The sequence below is a fragment of the Henckelia pumila genome, unplaced genomic scaffold, assembly GCF_033568475.1.
Source record: "Henckelia pumila isolate YLH828 unplaced genomic scaffold, ASM3356847v2 CTG_270:::fragment_1, whole genome shotgun sequence".
Classification (NCBI taxonomy): domain Eukaryota; kingdom Viridiplantae; phylum Streptophyta; class Magnoliopsida; order Lamiales; family Gesneriaceae; genus Henckelia; species Henckelia pumila.
In genome coordinates this window covers 560,872-583,383 of record NW_027331788.1, presented here as the reverse complement: position 1 = coordinate 583,383, position 22,512 = coordinate 560,872, and the positions used below count along the sequence as shown (strand labels likewise).

Genomic DNA, 22,512 nt, shown 5'->3' with positions numbered 1-22,512 from the left:
CATGGTAAAGCGCCTAGCAACATCGCCCCATGATTCCCTAGGTATCACTGATAGTGCCTACAAGAACCAGTAGATTTTGGTTAGCGTACAGTACGGTCCCTTCATCCATATATCCCGATCGAATCAACAACCATTGGTATATCGAGAGTCGCTCAAGATTCGATAACTATGCAATACATCTTGAAGATCAAATTAGTGACATCGCATGTGCTACTAAGAAACCATTTCTTAAATCACATCAAGTACTCTGGCCAGAGATTCGTCACACTAATATCTCCTCAGATCGCATAGGATATCCACACTCGCAAGTATGTGGTGAATCCTTGACAACAATGCATCGACTCCTATATGTGTTGTAACTGTACCCAATCCCGACACCTGATGACCCCCATAGAGTCGGTAAACGAGTCAAAGCACAGTACTAGCATATAGAGTCTCCATGATGTTTCAAGTAGTAAGGACTAATGGTGTACAACCAAAACCGCGGACTTTATCCACTCGATAAGTGATAACCACTTGGAAAGTCCGGATAGGGTAGTTCGATTATTCATCCTATGAATATCCATTTGCATGCTTTGAACATCTCCATGTTCCCTACCAATGAAACGTGTTACTCCGCATCGCAAATGCTAGTCTCAAACTCGAGCGATCCTTATCCTTATTATCGGACGGCTCAATCGACTAGGAACAGTTTAGAATATACAGTGACTATAAGATGTATTTCATGATAAACATCCCCATGTTCTACCACATCTTACATACACTATAGTATATTCAAGGTCTTTATCAAAACAACAATAGTATATCACAATATAACAATATGAAGAAAGATAAAGTCATTGCCATTAATAAAAGTGTAAATTTACATTAAACAAAAGATTGTTTGTACAAAGAGTCATCAAAGCCCATAGCCACAAGTTGGCTCACTGGGCACCCACTCTTTCAATAAGGACTAATGGTGTACAACCAAAACCGCGGACTTTTTCCACTCGATAAGTGATAACCACTTGGAAAGTCCGGATAGGGTAGTTCGATCATTCATCGTATGAATATCCATTTGCATGCTTCGAACATCTCTATGTTCCTTACCAATGAAACGTGGTACTCTGCATCGCAAATGCTAGTCTCAAACTCGAGCGATCCTTATCCTTATTATCGGACGGCTCAATCGACTAGGAACAGTTTAGAATATACAGTGACTATAAGATGTGTTTCATGATAGACATCTCCATGTTCTACCACATCTTACATACACTATAGTATATTCAAGGTCTTTATCAAAACAACAATAGTATATCACAATATAACAATATGAAGAAAGATAAAGTCATTGCCATTAATAAAAGTGTAAATTATATTAAACAAAAGATTGTTTATACAAAGAGTCATCAAAGCCCTTAGCCACAAGTTGGCTCACCGGGCACCTACTCTTTCAATCTCCCACTTGCCCTAAAGCCAACTAGTCATACTACGTAGACCCATTGCTTCGCGATGTTTGTCAAATAATGGTCCTGGCAAGGGCTTAGTAAGTGGATCAGCGATATTGTCTGCAGAGGCCACTCTTTCGACAGTGATGTCTCCTCTTTCCACAATCTCCCGGATGATGTGGTATTTCCTCAGTACGTGTTTGGATCTTTGATGAGACCTTGGTTCCTTTGCCTGAGCAACGGCACCCGTGTTGTCACAGTACACCGAGACTGGACCAACAACTTCAGGAATGACGCCCAACTCTTGGACGAAATTCCTCATCCAAACGGCCTCTTTAGCAGCAGCTGATGCTACAATGTATTCTGCCTCAGTGGTGGAATCCGCTGTGGTGTCCTGCTTGGAACTCTTTCAAGAGACAGCACCGCCATTGAGCATGAACACAAATCCAGAGGTTGACTTCGAGTCATCCACGTCACTTTGGAAGCTAGAGTCGGTATAGCCTTCCAATTTTAGTTCTCTTCCTCCATATACCATGAACATATTCTTAGTCCTTCGTAAGTACTTAAGAATGTCCTTCACGGCTTTCCAATGCATTTGACCGGGATTAGCTTGATATCTTCTCGTGACACTCAGAGCAAATGCTACATCCGGTCTGGTAGATATCATCCCATACATGATACTACCTATGGCTGACGCATATGGTACATGTGTCATTTTCTCTATCTCTTCATCTGTCTTGGGACACATAGACTTGGATAGAGAAACTCCATGACACATGGGTAGATGTCCTCTCTTGGACCCATCCATTGAAAACCGTTTCAATATGGTGTCGATGTAGGTTGATTGAGTGAGTCCTATCATTCTCTTAGATCTATCTCTATAGATCTGTATCCCTAGAATATAGGATGCCTCACCAAAATCCTTCATCGAGAATCTACCTGATAACCATATCTTTGTTGACTGCAACATCCCTACGTCATTCCCAATGAGTAGGATGTCATCAACATAAAGTACTAAGAATGTCACAGCATCCTTAACTACTTTCTTGTACACGCATGGTTCCTCCGGGTTCTTGATGAAACCAAAATCCTTTATTGTTTCATCAAATTTCTGGTTCCAACTTCTTGATTCTTGTTTTAGACCATAAATTGATCTCTGAAGCTTGCATACCTTATGCTCTCTTCCCATGGATGTGTACCCCTCAGGCTGCTTCATATAGATTTCTTCCTTAATGTCTCCATTAAGAAAAGCAGTCTTCACATCCATTTGCCATATCTCATAGTCATACCAAGCAGCTATGGCAATAAGGATTCTTATGGACTTGAACATTGCAACTGGTGAAAAGGTTTCATCATAGTCAACTCCTTGTCTTTGAGTATAACCTTTCGCCACCAATCGCGCCTTGTAGGTCAATACCTTACCATCAGGCCCAAGCTTTCTCTTGTAGATCCATTTACACCCTATTGGAACAATTCCATCGGGAGGATCTACTAAAGACCAAACTTGGTTTGTATGCATCGAATCTATTTCCGACTGCATAGCTTCAAGCCATAAATTTGAATCCGCATCAGAAATTGTTTCCTTGAAGTTTCTTGGATCACATCCAACATCGGGTTCATCTTGATCCCCTTCAAGAAGAAGACCATATCGAATAGGAGGTCTAGAAATCCTCTCGGATCTTCTAGGTACAGGCATGTCTATTAATGGTTCCTGAGGTGTAGGATCGTTATTTTGTATTTCGGGTTCTTCTCGAATTTCTTCGAGTTCCATCATCTCGCCTTTCTTATCCAATAAGAACTCCTTCTCCAAGAAGGTGGAATTCCTTGAAACAAACACCTTTTTGTTTCAGCAGGATAATAGAAATAATATCCGATTGAATTCTTCGGATACCCTACAAAATAACATAAGCTGGATCGACTATCCAACTTATCTCCCACTGTCTGCTTCACGTAAGCAGGACATCCCCAAATCCTCAAGTACGAATACTTAGGAGCTTTGCCATTCCATAACTCGTATGGTGTTTTGTCCACTGCTTTAGTGTGGACTTTGTTCAACAACAATACCGCCGTTTCAAGCGCATAGCCCCAAAACGAAGGTGGAAGCTCAGTGAAGCTTATCATGGATCGAACCATGTCCAACAAAGTTCGATTACGACGCTCCGATACACCATTCAGCTGTGGTGTCATAGGAGGAGTCCACTGAGAGAGAATCCCATTCTCTTTTAGATAGTCCAAAAACTCGGTACTCAAGTATTCTCCACCTCGATCCGATCGAAGTGCTTTAATACTTTTACCTAGCTTGTTTTCTACTTCAGCCTTGAATTCTTTGAACTTTTCAAATGCTTCAGACTTATATTTCATTAAATATAAATACCCATACCTAGAATAATCATCAGTAAAGGTAATGAAGTAGGTGTGGCCATATTGAGTACCAACTCTAAATGGACCACAAACATCTGTATGGATCAAATCCAACAGATTTTGACTACGCTCAGGTTTCCCCTTAAAAGAAGATTTAGTCATTTTTCCTTTCAGGCAGGATTCACAAGTAGGTAGAGAGTTAATATCAGACATATCAAACATGCCCTCTCCCACTAGCTTGTTCATCCTCCTTGAGGAAATATGACGTAGCCTAGCGTGCCAAAGGTTTACCGGGTTTTGGCTATCGATTTTCCTTTTGTTTGTTGTTGCCGGTTTATCAACATAATTTATTGGAACGTCTTTTAGTTTTAAGTTGTATAGATCGTTTTCAAGTTGTCCATTTCCAATCAAACATTCATTCTTGTAAATATTGCAAATCCCATTCACAAAATTGCAAGAATAACCATCTCTATCAAGCATAGAAACAGAAATAATGTTTTTAATCAAATCCGGAACAAATAAAACATCTCTCAAAAGTAACTTAAAACCGTTCTGCAAAAATAAATAAACATCTCCCACAGCTTTAGCTTCAACTCTGGAACCATTTCCGAGCCTCAGCTGGGTCTCACCCATTCTAAGCCTGCGACTTCTTGTCATCACCTGCAAATCATTGCAAATGTGAGATCCACATCCGGTATCCAATACCCAAGAAGTAGTATTAAGTGAAACATTTATTTTAATATAGAATATACCCTTCGCAGTTCGCAACTGCTCTAGATATTCCTTGCAGTTACACTTCCAATGACCGGGCTTCTTGCAGTAATGACAAACATCCTTGGATTTTTCCATGTTTGAAGCCTTTGTATTGTACTTCTTCTCGGGTTCGATTTTCTAGGGTGGGGCAGAACGTTTCTTACCCTTTGTACTTGGCCCCTTCTTAGCAGAAGAAGAGGAGCCCACCAAGAAAGCCGGTTTATCCTTCTTTAATGTGGATTCATATGTCACAAGCATATTGACCATCTCTTCAAGGGAGGCCTCTATCTTGTTCATATTGAAATTCACCACAAATCCGTCAAACGAAGAAGGAAGAGATAGAAGTAGTAAGTCCACGTTGAGTTCATGCTCCAACACCAAATCAAGGGTTACCAACTTCTGTATGAGCCAAATCACTCGTACCCCATGATCACGGACCGAAGTCCCTTCACGCATGCGACACGTCATTAGCTCCTTTACAGTAGCGAACCTTTCAGCCCTCGATTGAGCCCCAAAAAGTTCCTTGAGTTGTACGTGAATGTCAGCAGCATTCACGGTGTCCTCAAATCGCCTCTGGAGTTCATCAGACATCGAGGCTTGCATATAGCATTTGGCCTTGATATCATGGTCCCACCATGTATCAAGTTTGGCTAACTCTTCCGGACTTATGTCAGCTGGTGCTTCCTTCGGAGGAGATTTTTCTAACACGTAGAGCATCTTCTCCAAAGTCAAGACAATCTTCAACTTACGGAACCATTCCGTATAGTTTGCGCCAGTCAACTTATTTTGTTCGAGGATCGAGAAAAGTGGATTACGCGAATTCATCTTTATGAAATACTGAAAGAAAACAGACAAATATCAGTGATTGTTTAAGTAATTTACTAAGACATAAAATAGGCAAAATTTATTTTATGAATCTCACTCCCACTATTTTAACGATTTCACTACCCTCTAGTGAAAACGGGAAACTGTTTTCCTTAGTGAGAACATGGAGTCCAATTGACAATCTATGGTCCCGAATAATATCAGCCAACCATAATTTTCAAAAGGTAGAGCCCAATTGCTTCCAAAGCAACCTCCATGTTTTTACCTCATGTCCAATAAGGGCCCAATAATATGACGCCGTTTATTGTGACATGTCAAGATGACCCATCAATATTAAGTTGTGATGGACGGTCGCCATGTGGATCCCCCAATAATATGAGCCGATCCCATGGGAGTTCCACCCAACTTACAACATGTGTCGATCCAATGTACAGCTTTCCGACGAACGGGCCCCCCCAATAATATGAGCCGGACCGTATCCGCGGGTAGCATCTCATACATTGATCGTTGATGAAAGGTAGGAACATTTAAACAAATTTAAATTTCCTTTATTTATCTTGATATCAATTTTAAATCATATTTAAAATGAGGGATTTTAATTTTGAAAATTTGTCTCATCATTTTTAAAATTTTGTATGCTTGTCGGATTCACACAATTTTGTCTAAAACATGCATACAACTATAATATCACATATTATATAGGATGATCGATTCCATTTCTAATCGACCCGTGGTTGCCAATCACGAGTCTTAGTCCAATCCTAGGTAATATGCAGTATGCAATGCAATCCTATTACATTTTGCTTCCAATTTACATTTCTTCTGTCTTTATTGTTTGCTGGGCCCACCTCCATCTTCAAATCTTGATCTCCCACTAAATCTAATGTATTTACAATAAATAACAATGACAAGTAGGGGATACATTTTTAAGGGGTGGGAACGAGCCATAAACCAAGCCCACTTTTATTACATATGACAATTCATATTGGGCCATAAACCAGGCCCATTAATAAATCCAACAACAATAAAAACAAATGTAAATTCCTAACATACACCTACAAAATTGGTCATGGCAATCGATCATCCTTATCCAATAACATTTAATTCAAAATTAATTTATTGGATAACATGCAATGGCAATTTAAATTTAAAAGGATAAAATCATATTTCATATATAAAATCTTATTTTACATACAAAATCATATTTTATCTTTTTATCAAATAAAATCATATTTTATCTATAAAATCCAATTTTATACATAAAATCATATTTTACTCAATATTTCCATAAGATCATATCTTATCATCAATTGTACAAAAAATAATTAATTTCAAAATTCAATTTAACGGATAAAATATTTAAATTTTCCAAAAATTCAAATTTATCCAAAAATCAATTTTAAAATTTTCGGACTCGAACAATTCGATCCGACGCCTCGTGGACCAATCAAAAACAATTTTTGATCGGACCAAAAATAGAATTTTAACATATTAAAATTTAATTTAAAAATTAAAAAATTAATTTTTTCCCGCGGGCAGCCCGGGAATGTCCCGGGCGGCAATAAATGCCAACAACTTCGAGTTGAAGCCGGCCTTAATCAACATGGTTCAGCAGAACCAATTCAATGGAACTGCCACAGCTGATCCTCATTTACACTTGCGCATTTTTCTAGAGATTACTGATACTGTTAAAATAAATGGTGTTTCTGAGGATACAATACGCTTACGTTTGTTTCCTTTTTCTCTTAGGGACAAAGCACGGAGTTGGCTGCAGTCATTGCCACTAGGACGCATAACAACTTGGGAGGGCATGGCTGTGAAATTCTTAGAGAAATTCTTTCCACCATCCAAGGCAACCCAGCTAAAGATTGAGATCAGTACCTTTCAACAGCATGATTCAGAACAACTATACGATGCATGGGAAAGGTACAAAGATTTGTTAAGGCGTTGTCCTAATCATAATTTTGCAGATTGGGAAGAAATAGAGTTTTTCTACAATGGATTGAATACGCCTACAAGAATGTCTGTGGACTCTGCTGCTGGAGGTACCATATTTGCCAAGGATCCCATTCAGGCATATGATATGCTGGAACAGATGACTATCAATAGTTATCAATGGCCATCTGAACGTATGGGAGTCAAGAAAGGAGTGTACAGTGTGGATCCTCTTACATCCATTACTGCACAGCTATCTGCGTTGAGTACACAAGTGGCTTCTCTGAACAAGGTGAATATCGCAGAACCTGCAGGTGTGTCGGTTGCCATAGATGAATCTCATCCACCTGAGGAAGCTCAATATATCAATCCCAGAGGCTATGGAAACTATCGAGGTAACCCTCCTCCTAATACTTATCATCCTGGTTTACGTAACCATGAAAACTTTTCTTATGCCAACAACAAGAATGTGTTGAAACCCCCTCCGGGATTCAATACAAATCAAGGGGAAGGTAAAGCATCGTTGGAGGATGTGGTGTCTACATTTGTTACTGAATCTAACAAGCGGATGTCGAGAACTGAAACTCGAATGGATAGCATGGAGACACACATGTGTAGTTTAGGAGCTATGATGAAATCCATGGAGACACAGATTGGACAGCTTGCAAATGCTTTGAAGGATCAAAACAGAGGACAGTTTCCCAGCAATACTGAAGTAAATCCAAAATAGCAGTGCAAAGCAGTTGAGTTGAGAAGTGGGAAGAAGTTAGAAGAGAAAGAGCAGAGCAAAGCCAAAGAAAGTGAAGAACCAGTGACTGAAGAAATTGTGGTTGAAGAGCCCAAGAAGGAAGCTGAATCTAAACCGATGTACAAGCCACAACTTCCTTATCCACAGCGGTTTAAGAAGAAGGCACTTGATGAGCAATTTTCCAAGTTTTTAGATATCTTCAAGAAGATACACATCAATATTCCATTTGCAGATGCCTTGGAACAAATGCCTAATTATGCAAAATTCATCAAAGATGTCATGTCTAAGAAGAGGAGATTGCAGGACAACGAAGTGGTGAATTTGACAGAAGAATGTAGCGCAATCCTGCAGAAAAAATTGCCACAAAAGTTGAAGGATCCAGGGAGTTTTACTATCCCTTGTTTTATTGGTGGTTCTAAGGTAAATAGAGCTTTATGTGATTTAGGAGCCAGTATAAATTTAATGCCTTTTTCTGTTTACAGGACTTTGGAGCTTGGAGAAGTCAGGGCGACCACCATCACATTACAGCTGGCGGATCGGAGTATCACATACCCACGGGATATTGTGGAGGATGTTTTGGTAAAGGTCGATAAGTTCATATTTCCAGCAGATTTCATGATTTTGGACATGGATGAAGATGAAGAAACTCCCTTAATTTTTGGGAGACCTTTTCTAGCTACTGCACGCGCATTGATCGATGTACACAAGGGAGAACTCACACTTCGAGTGTTGGAGAACGCGGCGATCAGATCAATCAGCATTGATACCCGGTGCAGCGGAAGTTTAAAAATTTTATATGGAACAATTCCATAATGGGTATCAACCTTACGATTAAATTGTGTGTATGTAAAAATTAAATAACGATTATAAATTTTTACCTCCAATCTCGAAGCGAGATTATGGACACCAACAGATTGCTCTGCTCTTGTTGTATATCCCTGGAACTGATGGACGAACTGTTCTTCAATCAGGTCCACGAACGGATATTTAATCCCTCTGATAGATTGCACTAGAAAATCTATCAGAAGTTTCTACGAAGAGATTAACGAATTTGATCCGTTAAACCAGAATGTAAATCAAAATTCACAGACTGGATTTTTCGAGCAGAGGGGAGAAAGGGGGCGGCCACTACTGAGAGAAAAATAGGGTTTTTTTCGAAAATTGTGACCTGTTGTGTTTAATTTCTGTACTGCAATAACTTATTTATAATGTAGGCCACTAACAGCTTAGGGCCCATTAGTCATAAGTTCAAGCCCGACAAGCAAAGCCCGCATGTTCAGAAATTAATATAAAATTCATCGTGACTCCGATTGATAAACCGATTTCACCAATGTGCACAGAAACCATTTCTGCACCTTTTAAAGTCAAGATAAATTTTTCTGAATCCGAATTCAGTGATTTCCAAAAATGCCCATCCCTATGTCATTTTAGGAAATCTTACTCCTCTACTCATAATTAAGAAGTTCAACTTCTTTGTTCATTAAATTTAACTCTTTAAATTTAACTATCTCAACGGGGATTAAAAATCCATTACTCTGTGTGACCCTCAATGGTTCAGGGATACAGCTAGCCGTGGGCTCACAACTCCTTGTGACTCGAAACAACAATTTCCGACTTGCCCATCAAATCATGGTAAGAGCGCCTAGCAACATCGCCCCATGATTCCCTAGGTATCACTTATAGTGCCTGCAAGAACCAATAGATTTTGGTTAGCGTACAGTACGGTCCCTTCATCCATATATCCCGATCGAATCAACAACCATTGGTATATCGAGAGTCGTTCGAGATTCGATAACTATGCAATACATCTTGAAGATCAAATAGTGACATCGCATGTGTTACTAAGAAACCATTTCTTAAAACACATCATGTACTCTGGCCAGAGATTCGTCACACTAATATCTCCTCAGATCGCATAGGATATCCACACTCGCAAGTATGTGGTGAATCCTTGACAACAAAGCATCGACTCATATATGTGTTGTAACTGTACCCAATCCCGACACCTGATGACCCAATAGAGTCGGTAAACGAGTCAAAGCACAGTACTAGCATATAGAGTCTCAATGATGTTTCAAGTAATAAGGACTAATGGTGTACAACCAAAACCGCGGACTTTTTCCACTCGATAAGTGATAACCACTTGGAAAGTCCGGATAGGGTAGTTCGATCATTCATCGTATGAATATCCATTTGCATGCTTCGAACATCTCTATGTTCCTTACCAATGAAACGTGGTACTCTGCATCGCAAATGCTAGTCTCAAACTCGAGCGATCCTTATCCTTATTATCGGACGGCTCAATCGACTAGGAATAGTTTAGAATATACAGTGACTATAAGATGTGTTTCATGATAGACATCTCCATGTTCTACCACATCTTACATACACTATAGTATATTCAAGGTCTTTATCAAAACAACAATAGTATATCACAATATAACAATATGAAGAAAGATAAAGTCATTGCCATTAATAAAAGTGTAAATTATATTAAACAAAAGATTGTTTATACAAAGAGTCATCAAAGCCCTTAGCCACAAGTTGGCTCACCGGGCACCTACTCTTTCAATCTCCCACTTGCCCTAAAGCCAACTAGTCATACTACGTAGACCCATTGCTTCGCGATGTTTGTCAAATAATGGTCCTGGCAAGGGCTTAGTAAGTGGATCAGCGATATTGTCTGCAGAGGCCACTCTTTCGACAGTGATGTCTCCTCTTTCCACAATCTCCCGGATGATGTGGTATTTCCTCAGTACGTGTTTGGATCTTTGATGAGACCTTGGTTCCTTTGCCTGAGCAACGGCACCCGTGTTGTCACAGTACACCGGGACTGGACCAACAACTTCAGGAATGACGCCCAACTCTTGGACGAAATTCCTCATCCAAACGGCCTCTTTAGCAGCAGCTGATGCTGCAATGTATTCTGCCTCAGTGGTGGAATCCGCTGTGGTGTCCTGCTTGGAACTCTTTCAAGAGACAGCACCGCCATTGAGCATGAACACAAATCCAGAGGTTGACTTCGAGTCATCCACGTCACTTTGGAAGCTAGAGTCGGTATAGCCTTCCAATTTTAGTTCTCTTCCTCCATATACCATGAACATATTCTTAGTCCTTCGTAAGTACTTAAGAATGTCCTTCACGGCTTTCCAATGCATTTGACCGGGATTAGCTTGATATCTTCTCGTGACACTCAGAGCAAATGCTACATCCGGTCTGGTAGATATCATCCCATACATGATACTACCTATGGTTGACGCATATGGTACATGTGTCATTTTCTCTATCTCTTCATCTGTCTTGGGACACATAGACTTGGATAGAGAAACTCCATGACACATGGGTAGATGTCCTCTCTTGGACCCATCCATTGAAAACCGTTTCAATATGGTGTCGATGTAGGTTGATTGAGTGAGTCCTATCATTCTCTTAGATCTATCTCTATAGATCTGTATCCCTAGAATATAGGATGCCTCACCAAAATCCTTCATCGAGAATCTACCTGATAACCATATCTTTGTTGACTGCAACATCCCTACGTCATTCCCAATGAGTAGGATGTCATCAACATAAAGTACTAAGAATGTCACAGCATCCTTAACTACTTTCTTGTACACGCATGGTTCCTCCGGGTTCTTGATGAAACCAAAATCCTTTGTTGTTTCATCAAATTTCTGGTTCCAACTTCTTGATGCTTGTTTTAGACCATAAATTGATCTCTGAAGCTTGCATACCTTATGCTCTCTTCCCATGGATGTGTACCCCTCAGGCTGCTTCATATAGATTTCTTCCTTAATGTCTCCATTAAGAAAAGCAGTCTTCACATCCATTTGCCATATCTCATAGTCATACCAAACAGCTATGGCAATAAGGATTCTTATGGACTTGAACATTGCAACTGGTGAAAAGGTTTCATCATAGTCAACTCCTTGTCTTTGAGTATAACCTTTCGCCACCAATCGCGCCTTGTAGGTCAATACCTTACCATCAGGCCCAAGCTTTCTCTTGTAGATCCATTTACACCCTATTGGAACAATTCCATCGGGAGGATCTACTAAAGACCAAACTTGGTTTGTATGCATCGAATCTATTTCCGACTGCATAGCTTCAAGCCATAAATTTGAATCCGCATCAGAAATTGTTTCCTTGAAGTTTCTTGGATCACATCCAACATCGGGTTCATCTTGATCCCCTTCAAGAAGAAGACCATATCGAATAGGAGGTCTAGAAATCCTCTCGGATCTTCTAGGTACAGGCATGTCTATTAATGGTTCCTGAGGTGTAGGATCGTTATTTTGTATTTCGGGTTCTTCTCGAATTTCTTCGAGTTCCATCATCTCGCCTTTCTTATCCAATAAGAACTCCTTCTCCAAGAAGGTGGAATTCCTTGAAACAAACACCTTTTTGTTTCAGCAGGATAATAGAAATAATATCCGATTGAATTCTTCGGATACCCTACAAAATAACATAAGCTGGATCGACTATCCAACTTATCTCCCACTGTCTGCTTCACGTAAGCAGGACATCCCCAAATCCTCAAGTACGAATACTTAGGAGCTTTGCCATTCCATAACTCGTATGGTGTTTTGTCCACTGCTTTAGTGTGGACTTTGTTCAACAACAATACCGCCGTTTCAAGCGCATAGCCCCAAAACGAAGGTGGAAGCTCAGTGAAGCTTATCATGGATCGAACCATGTCCAACAAATTTCGATTACGACGCTCCGATACACCATTCAGCTGTGGTGTCATAGGAGGAGTCCACTGAGAGAGAATCCCATTCTCTTTTAGATAGTCCAAAAACTCGGTACTCAAGTATTCTCCACCTCGATCCGATCGAAGTGCTTTAATACTTTTACCTAGCTTGTTTTCTACTTCAGCCTTGAATTCTTTGAACTTTTCAAATGCTTCAGACTTATATTTCATTAAATATAAATACCCATACCTAGAATAATCATCAGTAAAGGTAATGAAGTAGGTGTGGCCATATTGAGTACCAACTCTAAATGGACCACAAACATCTGTATGGATCAAATCCAACAGATTTTGACTACGCTCAGGTTTCCCCTTAAAAGAAGATTTAGTCATTTTTCCTTTCAGGCAGGATTCACAAGTAGGTAGAGAGTTAATATCAGACATATCAAACATGCCCTCTCCCACTAGTTTGTTCATCCTCCTTGAGGAAATATGACGTAGCCTAGCGTGCCAAAGGTTTACCGGGTTTTGGCTATCGATTTTCCTTTTGTTTGTTGTTGCCGGTTTATCAACATAATTTATTGGAACGTCTTTTAGTTTTAAGTTGTATAGATCGTTTTCAAGTTGTCCATTTCCAATCAAACATTCATTCTTGTAAATATTGCAAATCCCATTCACAAAATTGCAAGAATAACCATCTCTATCAAGCATAGAAACAGAAATAATGTTTTTAATCAAATCCGGAACAAATAAAACATCTCTCAAAAGTAACTTAAAACCGTTCTGCAAAAATAAATAAACATCTCCCACAGCTTTAGCTTCAACTCTGGAACCATTTCCGAGCCTCAGCTGGGTCTCACCCATTCTAAGCCTGCGACTTCTTGTCATCACCTGCAAATCATTGCAAATGTGAGATCCACATCCGGTATCCAATACCCAAGAAGTAGTATTAAGTGAAACATTTATTTTAATATAGAACATACCCTTCGCAGTTCGCAACTGCTCTAGATATTCCTTGCAGTTACACTTCCAATGACCGGGCTTCTTGCAGTAATGACAAACATCCTTGGATTTTTCCATGTTTGAAGCCTTTGTCTTGTACTTCTTCTCGGGTTCGATTTTCTTGGGTGGGGCAGAACGTTTCTTACCCTTTGTACTTGGCCCCTTCTTAGCAGAAGAAGAGGAGCCCACCAAGAAAGCCGGTTTATCCTTCTTTAATGTGGATTCATATGTCACAAGCATATTGACCATCTCTTCAAGGGAGGCCTCTATCTTGTTCATATTGAAATTCACCACAAATCCGTCAAACGAAGAAGGAAGAGATAGAAGTAGTAAGTCCACGTTGAGTTCATGCTCCAACACCAAATCAAGGGTTACCAACTTCTGTATGAGCCAAATCACTCGTACCCCATGATCACGGACCGAAGTCCCTTCACGCATGCGACACGTCATTAGCTCCTTTACAGTAGCGAACCTTTCAGCCCTCGATTGAGCCCCAAAAAGTTCCTTGAGTTGTACGTGAATGTCAGCAGCATTCACGGTGTCCTCAAATCGCCTCTGGAGTTCATCAGACATCGAGGCTTGCATATAGCATTTGGCCTTGATATCATGGTCCCACCATGTATCAAGTTTGGCTAACTCTTCCGGACTTATGTCAGCTGGTGCTTCCTTCGGAGGAGATTTTTCTAACACGTAGAGCATCTTCTCCAAAGTCAAGACAATCTTCAACTTACGGAACCATTCCGTATAGTTTGCGCCAGTCAACTTATTTTGTTCGAGGATCGAGAAAAGTGGATTACGCGAATTCATCTTTATGAAATACTGAAAAGAAACAGACAAATATCAGTGATTGTTTAAGTAATTTACTAAGACATAAAATAGGCAAAATTTATTTTATGAATCTCACTCCCACTATTTTAACGATTTCACTACCCTCTAGTGAAAACGGGAAACTGTTTTCCTTAGTGAGAACATGGAGTCCAATTGACAATCTATGGTCCCGAATAATATCAGCCAACCATAATTTTCAAAAGGTAGAGCCCAATTGCTTCCAAAGCAACCTCCATGTTTTTACCTCATGTCCAATAAGGGCCCAATAATATGACGCCGTTTATTGTGACATGTCAAGATGACCCATCAATATTAAGTTGTGATGGACGGTCGCCATGTGGATCCCCCAATAATATGAGCCGATCCCATGGGAGTTCCACCCAACTTACAACATGTGTCGATCCAATGTACAGCTTTCCGACGAACGGGCCCCCCAATAATATGAGCCGGACCGTATCCGCGGGTAGCATCTCATACATTGATCGTTGATGAAAGGTAGGAACATTTAAACAAATTTAAATTTCCTTTATTTATCTTGATATCAATTTTAAATCATATTTAAAATGAGGGATTTTAATTTTGAAAATTTGTCTCATCATTTTTAAAATTTTGTATGCTTGTCGGATTCACACAATTTTGTCTAAAACATGCATACAACTATAATATCACATATTATATAGGATGATCGATTCCATTTCTAATCGACCCGTGGTTGCCAATCACGAGTCTTAGTCCAATCCTAGGTAATATGCAGTATGCAATGCAATCCTATTACATTTTGCTTTCAATTTACATTTCTTCTGTCTTTATTGTTTGCTGGGCCCACCTCCATCTTCAAATCTTGATCTCCCACTAAATCTAATGTATTTACAATAAATAACAATGACAAGTAGGGGATACATTTTTAAGGGGTGGGAACGAGCCATAAACCAAGCCCACTTTTATTACATATGACAATTCATATTGGGCCATAAACCAGGCCCATTAATAAATCCAACAACAATAAAAACAAATGTAAATTCCTAACATACACCTACAAAATTGGTCATGGCAATCGATCATCCTTATCCAATAACATTTAATTCAAAATTAATTTATTGGATAACATGCAATGGCAATTTAAATTTAAAAGGATAAAATCATATTTCATATATAAAATCTTATTTTACATACAAAATCATATTTTATCTTTTTATCAAATAAAATCATATTTTATCTATAAAATCCAATTTTATACATAAAATCATATTTTACTCAATATTTCCATAAGATCATATCTTATCATCAATTGTACCAAAAATAATTAATTTCAAAATTCAATTTAACGGATAAAATATTTAAATTTTCCAAAAATTCAAATTTATCCAAAAATCAATTTTAAAATTTTCGGACTCGAACAATTCGATCCGACGCCTCGTGGACCAATCAAAAACAATTTTTGATCGGACCAAAAATAGAATTTTAACATATTAAAATTTAATTTAAAAATTAAAAAATTAATTTTTTCCCGCGGGCCGCCCGGGACATTCCCGGGCTGCCCGCACCCTAATGGGGTCGGGCCGGGCAGCCCGGCTGCCCCTAGGGCAGCGACGATCGCTGCCCTATGCAGCGCCGTGCGCCGCCCTGTGCAGCGCCGTGCGCTGCCCCCCTGGGCAGCGATCCAATCGCTGCCCGGGTTTTTGCCCGAATTTTTTTTTTATTTTTAAAATATTTATTTTGTTTCAAAAACCGAGGCTTAAAATTTTTGTACAATCGATTAATTTAATCGCTTGATCTGAGCAACCTGGCTCTGATACCACTGTTGGAGAACGCGGCGATCAGATCAATCAGCATTGATACCCGGTGCAGCGGAAGTTTAAAAATTTTATATGGAAAAATTCCAAAATGGGTATCAACCTTACGATTAAATTGTGTGTATGTAAAAATTAAATAACGATTATAAATTTTTACCTCCAATCTCGAAGCGAGATTATGGACACCAACAGATTGCTCTGCTCTTGTTGTATATCAGGTCCACAAACGGATATTTAATCCCTCTGATAGATTGCACTAGAAAATCTATCAGAAGTTTCTACGAAGAGATTAACGAATTTGATCCGTTAAACCAGAATGTAAATCAAAATTCACAGACTGGATTTTCCGAGCAGAGGGGAGAAAGGGGGCGGCCACTACTAAGAGAAAAATAGGGTTTTTTTCAAAAATTGTGACCTGTTGTGTTTAATTTCTGTACTGCAATAACTTATTTATAATGTAGGCCACTAACAGCTTAGGGCCCATTAGTCATAAGTTCAAGCCCGACAAGCAAAGCCCGCATGTTCAGAAATTAATATAAAATTCATCGTGACTCCGATTGATAAACCGATTTCACCAATGTGCACAGAAACCATTTCTGCACCTTTTAAAGTCAAGATAAATTTTTCTGAATCCGAATTCAGTGATTTCCAAAAATGCCCATCCCTATGTCATTTTAGGAAATCTTACTCCTCTACTCATAATTAAGAAGTCCAACTTCTTTGTTCATTAAATTTAACTCTTTAAATTTAACTATCTCAACGGGGATTAAAAATCCATTACTCTGTGTGACCCTCAATGGTTCAGGGATACAGCTAGCCGTGGGCTCACAACTCCTTGTGACTCGGAACAACAATTTCCGACTTGCCCATCGAATCATGGTAAGAGCGCCTAGCAACATCGCCCCATGATTCCCTAGGTATCACTGATAGTGCCTGCAAGAACCAATAGATTTTGGTTAGCGTACAGTACGGTCCCTTCATCCATATATCCCGATCGAATCAACAACCATTGGTATATCGATAGTCGTTCGAGATTCGATAACTATGCAATACTTCTTGAAGATCAAATAGTGACATCGCATGTGTTACTAAGAAACCATTTCTTAAAACACATCATGTACTCTGGCCAGAGATTCGTCACACTAATATCTCCTCAGATCGCATAGGATATCCACACTCGCAAGTATGTGGTGAATCCTTGACAACAAAGCATCGACTCCTATATGTGTTGTAACTGTACCCAATCCCGACACCTGATGACCCCAATAGAGTCGTAAACGAGTCAAAGCACAGTACTAGCATATAGAGTCTCAATGATGTTTCAAGTAATAAGGACTAATGGTGTACAACCAAAACCGCGGACTTTTTCCACTCGATAAGTGATAACCACTTGAAAAGTCCGGATAGGGTAGTTTGATCATTCATCGTATGAATATCCATTTGCATGCTTCGAACATCTCTATGTTCCTTACCAATGAAACGTGGTACTCTGCATCACAAATGCTAGTCTCAAACTCGAGCGATCCTTATCCTTATTATCGGACGGCTCAATCGACTAGGAACAGTTTAGAATATACAGTGACTATAAGATGTGTTTCATGATAGACATCTCCATGTTCTACCACATCTTACATACACTATAGTATATTCAAGGTCTTTATCAAAACAACAATAGTATATCACAATATAACAATATGAAGAAAGATAAAGTCATTGCCATTAATAAAAGTGTAAATTATATTAAACAAAAGATTGTTTATACAAAGAGTCATCAAAGCCCTTAGCCACAAGTTGGCTCACCGGGCACCTACTCTTTCATCGAGTTGGTGGTGAAGCGGTGATTTTTAATATTTATCACACCATGAGGGGCCCAAATGAGGTAAGTACATGTAAGAGCATTGAAATTATTGATTCTCATAACTCTTTTTCATGTGTAGAAAGTACGGATCCTCTCGAACGATGTTTGGTGGCGGACGAGATGGTTGAGAAAGAAGAGGATTGGGAGTTACATGAACAAAAAGTATTCCTAGACAGCGCTCCGAAAGAAAAACTGGTGAGTTCTAAGGAATCTGAAATTTTGGAAAATAATGCACCAGAGGTATCCCCTGAAACTCATGATCTGAAAGCATTGCCTGCGCACTTATGTTATGAATTTCTTGGTGAAAATTCTACTTGTCCTGTTATTATATCTGCGCATTTGTCTGCTGTAGAAAAAAGATAAGTTGTTGAGAGTTCTGAGAAATTTTAAAACCGCTTTAGGATGGTCAATTTCTGACATTAAGGGTATTATTCCAACAATTTGCATGCATAAAATTTTGATGGAAGAGTCGTATACTCCTTATGTTGATCATCAGAGAAGGTTGAATCCCACCATGAAAGAGGTAGTTAAGAAAGAAGTGTTAAAGCTGTTGAATGCGGGAGTGATTTATGCTATTTTTGATAGTAGTTGGGTATCTCCTGTTCAAGTGGTGCCTAAGAAGGGTGGGATTACTGTGGTTAAGAACGAGAATAATGAGTTAATCTCCACACGTACAGTAACTGGCTGGCGAGTTTGTATAGATTATAGGAAGTTGAATAAAGCTACTCGTAAAGATCATTTTCCACTTCCTTTTATTGATCAAATGCTTGATAGACTTGCTGGTTATTGCTATTACTGTTTCTTAGATGGTTATTCAGGCTATAATCAAATTGCTATAGCACCGGAAGATCAGGAGAAGACTACCTTTACGTGTCCCTATGGCACGTTTGCTTTCAGGAGGATGCCGTTTGGACTGTGTAATGCACCTGCAACTTTTCAGAGGTGTATGATGGCGATTTTTGCAGATATGGTGGAGGACGTGATGGAAGTGTTTATGGATGATTTTTCAGTATTTGGCTCCTCTTTTGATCATTGCTTGCATAATCTGTCTCTTGTTTTGCAGAGGTGCCAAGAAAAGAATTTAGTTCTTAACTGGGAAAAATGTCACTTCATGGTTCAAGAGGGCATTGTCCTTGGACATAAAGTGTCATCCAATGGATTAGAGGTGGATCGAGCCAAAGTGGTTGCAATAGAGAAGCTTCCACCTCCGAAGAATATCAAGGGCATCAGAAATTTTTTAGGCCATGCAGGGTTTTATCGGCGTTTCATCAAGGATTTTTCTAAAATCACAAAACCTCTGTGTAATTTAATTGAAAAATATTCTAAATTCATTTTTGATGATGATTGTTTGCAGGCATTTGAAAAGATCAAGACGGCATTGACCACAGCACCCATCATGATTGTGCCAGAGTGGAAGGAGCCCTTTGAGCTTATGTGTGATGCTAGTGATTATGCAGTGGGCGCGGTATTAGGCCAAAGGAGAGATAAGATTTTCAGAGCTATATATTACGCTAGTCGCACCATGGACGCCGCACAGCAAAACTACACTACCACTGAAAAAGAGATGCTTGCAGTAGTCTTTGCTTTTGATAAATTTCGTCCATATTTAATTGGTACTAAAGTAGTTGTTTTTACTGACCATGCAGCAATTCGCTACTTGTTTGCAAAAAAGGATGCCAAGCCACGCTTGATAAGGTGGATTCTACTTTTACAAGAGTTTGATTTTGAGATCAAGGATAAGAAGGGTAGTGAAAATCAAGTTGCTGATCACTTGTCAAGATTGGAGCTAGAAGACGTGAAAGAGGAGGAGAGCATAAAGGAATTGTTTCCAGATGAACAAATCTTTGAGGTAAGTTCCTTTATTCCATGGTTTGCTGATATTGCAAATTTCTTGTCTTGTGGTGCTATGCCTCCAGAGTTGAATAGACATCAAAAGAAGAAGTTTTTCCATGAAATTAAGTTCTACTTGTGGGATGATCCCTATGTTTTCAAACGTTGTGCCGATCAAGTGATTCGGAGATGTGTGGCGGGACAAGAGGCAAATGAAATCTTGGAACAATGCCATTCCTCCCCCTATGGAGGACATTTTGGACCCACCCGCACAGCTGCTAAGGTATTACAATCTGGTTTTTATTGGCCTACGTTGTTTAAAGATAGTTATACCTTGGTGAAATCATGTGATAAGTGTCAAAGAACGGGAAATATTTCAAGAAGGCATGAATTACCTCTCACAAATATTTTAGAAGTAGAATTATTTGATGTGTGGGGTATTGATTTTATGGGTCCCTTTCCCCCTTCTTTTGGGTACACTTATATTTTGTTAGCAGTTGATTACGTTTCGAAATGGGTGGAAGCCATTGCCACCTCGACTAATGACGCTCGTGTTGTAGTTAAATTTTTGCAAAAGAATATCTTCACGCGGTATGGAACTCCACGAGCAATAATCAGTGATGAAGGTACGCATTTCTGCAATAAGATTTTTAATACCTTGCTCACGAAGTATGGTGTCAGGCATAAGGTGGCGTGCGCATACCATCCTCAAACCAATGGCCAGGCGGAGATCTCTAACCGGGAAATTAAGCAAATCTTGGAGAAAACGGTTAAGACAAATCGGAAAGATTGGGCAATCAAGCTAGATGACGCCATTTGGGCCTACCGCACTGCATTCAAAACCCCCATTGGGATGTCTCCCTTCAGGATGGTTTTTGGTAAGGCATGTCATTTACCGTTGGAGTTAGAGCACAAGGCATTTTGGGCTATCAAGAAGCTAAACATGGATCTCGAAGCATCCGGAGAGTTGCGGAAACTACAGTTGAATGAATTGGATGAATTCCGGAGTGAAGCATATGAGAATGCCAAGATCTACAAAGAGAAAACAAAGAAGTGGCATGATAAAGTTATTGTGCATAGGGAATTCGAAAAGGGTCAGAGAGTTTTGCTATTTAACTCTCGGTTGAAATTATTTCCAGGGAAGTTGAAATCGCGATGGTCAGGGCCGTTTCTCGTTGAGACTGTGTATCCACATGGTGCCATTGAATTGCGATGTACAGATGGAAGAGTTTTCAAGGTCAATGGGCAGAGAGTCAAGCACTACTTTGGCAATGAAGTACCACCCGCATCCAGCGCATTGCTTAATGATCCCAACTAAAGACTGGTGCACGTCGGGCTGGTGACTTTAAAACAAGCGCTTTTTGGGATGCAACCCAAATTTTTTAGTTTTTGTCTTTGCTTTCTCGTTTTAATTTTTGTTCTTTAGTTTTTACTGTTAATTTTGTTTTTTTTGAATTAATTTGTTTTTTTTCTTTGATTTTTTCAGAATTTTGGATGCAAATCTCGAGGTGAAGGCGCGCCCGCTCTTCTATTAGGCGTGCCCGCGCCTCTCTTGCAATGATTTTATGATTTTTTTTTTCGAGCTCAAGGCGCGCCCGCACCGTCCCTATACCATATTTTTGAAAATTTTTTCGAGACGTAGGCGCGCCCGTCCCATCTTCAGCGCGCCCGCCCCGGCCCTGCTATTTCACAAAACGAGATAGAGGCGCGCCCGCCCCGTCACCGATCTCTTCTATTTAACCTACTATTTTCTTTCCTTTCTCCCAAATCTTTTCCCTAATTTCTTGTCCACTTTCCACCTCACGAATTCTTCCCCTCTTTTCTTGTTATAATCGGCTAGTGTCTCTCATCATCTCCAAATCCCCCCCAATCTAATTTCTTTCATCCTCTCTTTGACGCGGGACGGTCGAACCACTTTTATCCGGGGCACGCCTATTTTAATTTTTGGAGGATTGGAAATTGGGGAAGCTTTTTATTATCTACTCTTCTTGAACTCATATGGAGTAAGTCATTCTTTTGGTACTTCTACAATTGTTTTGGGTGGTGAGTATTTCGCAAAATTCTACTCGTGCGATTCGTGGGTCTTGAACTATTAATTGATTAATCGATCTTTGAAGTGTGAATTCTATTGGATTGTTGTGGAAGCGGTTGTTGTTGTGTGTGGATTGTGGAGTAGATTTAAGTTTGGGGAAGTTGTGATTGTGGTAAATTGGTTATTTGTGCGTGACGTGTGGTGCCTACTAAGTGTTTGATTCATGGCCCCAAAGAAGAAACAAAAATCTGTTGCATCCTCTTCTCATGCTAATCCAGAGCATGAGCCGCAGCGTTTCTGGAATGAGAGTGCCGAACAGCATTATCAAAATTGTCTAGGCAAAACGATACTACCGGAGCGGGGGTTTGACACGACATTGGGATTTGGAAACGATGAGTTTTTGCATACAATTGGTAGGACTGTGAAT

At 39.6% G+C, this 22,512-nt stretch overlaps 1 non-coding gene and 1 pseudogene across 1 annotated transcript; one reads left to right on the top strand and one right to left on the bottom strand.

Annotated features, from left to right (window-relative positions):
* LOC140870867 (uncharacterized) overlaps window positions 1–22,512 on the top strand; it is a 60,285-nt pseudogene that overhangs the window by 19,093 nt on the left and 18,680 nt on the right.
* Window positions 7,226–7,331, bottom strand: LOC140870876 (small nucleolar RNA R71). Its single transcript, XR_012147558.1, has one exon. It is a non-coding gene; the product is annotated as a small nucleolar RNA R71 (small nucleolar RNA).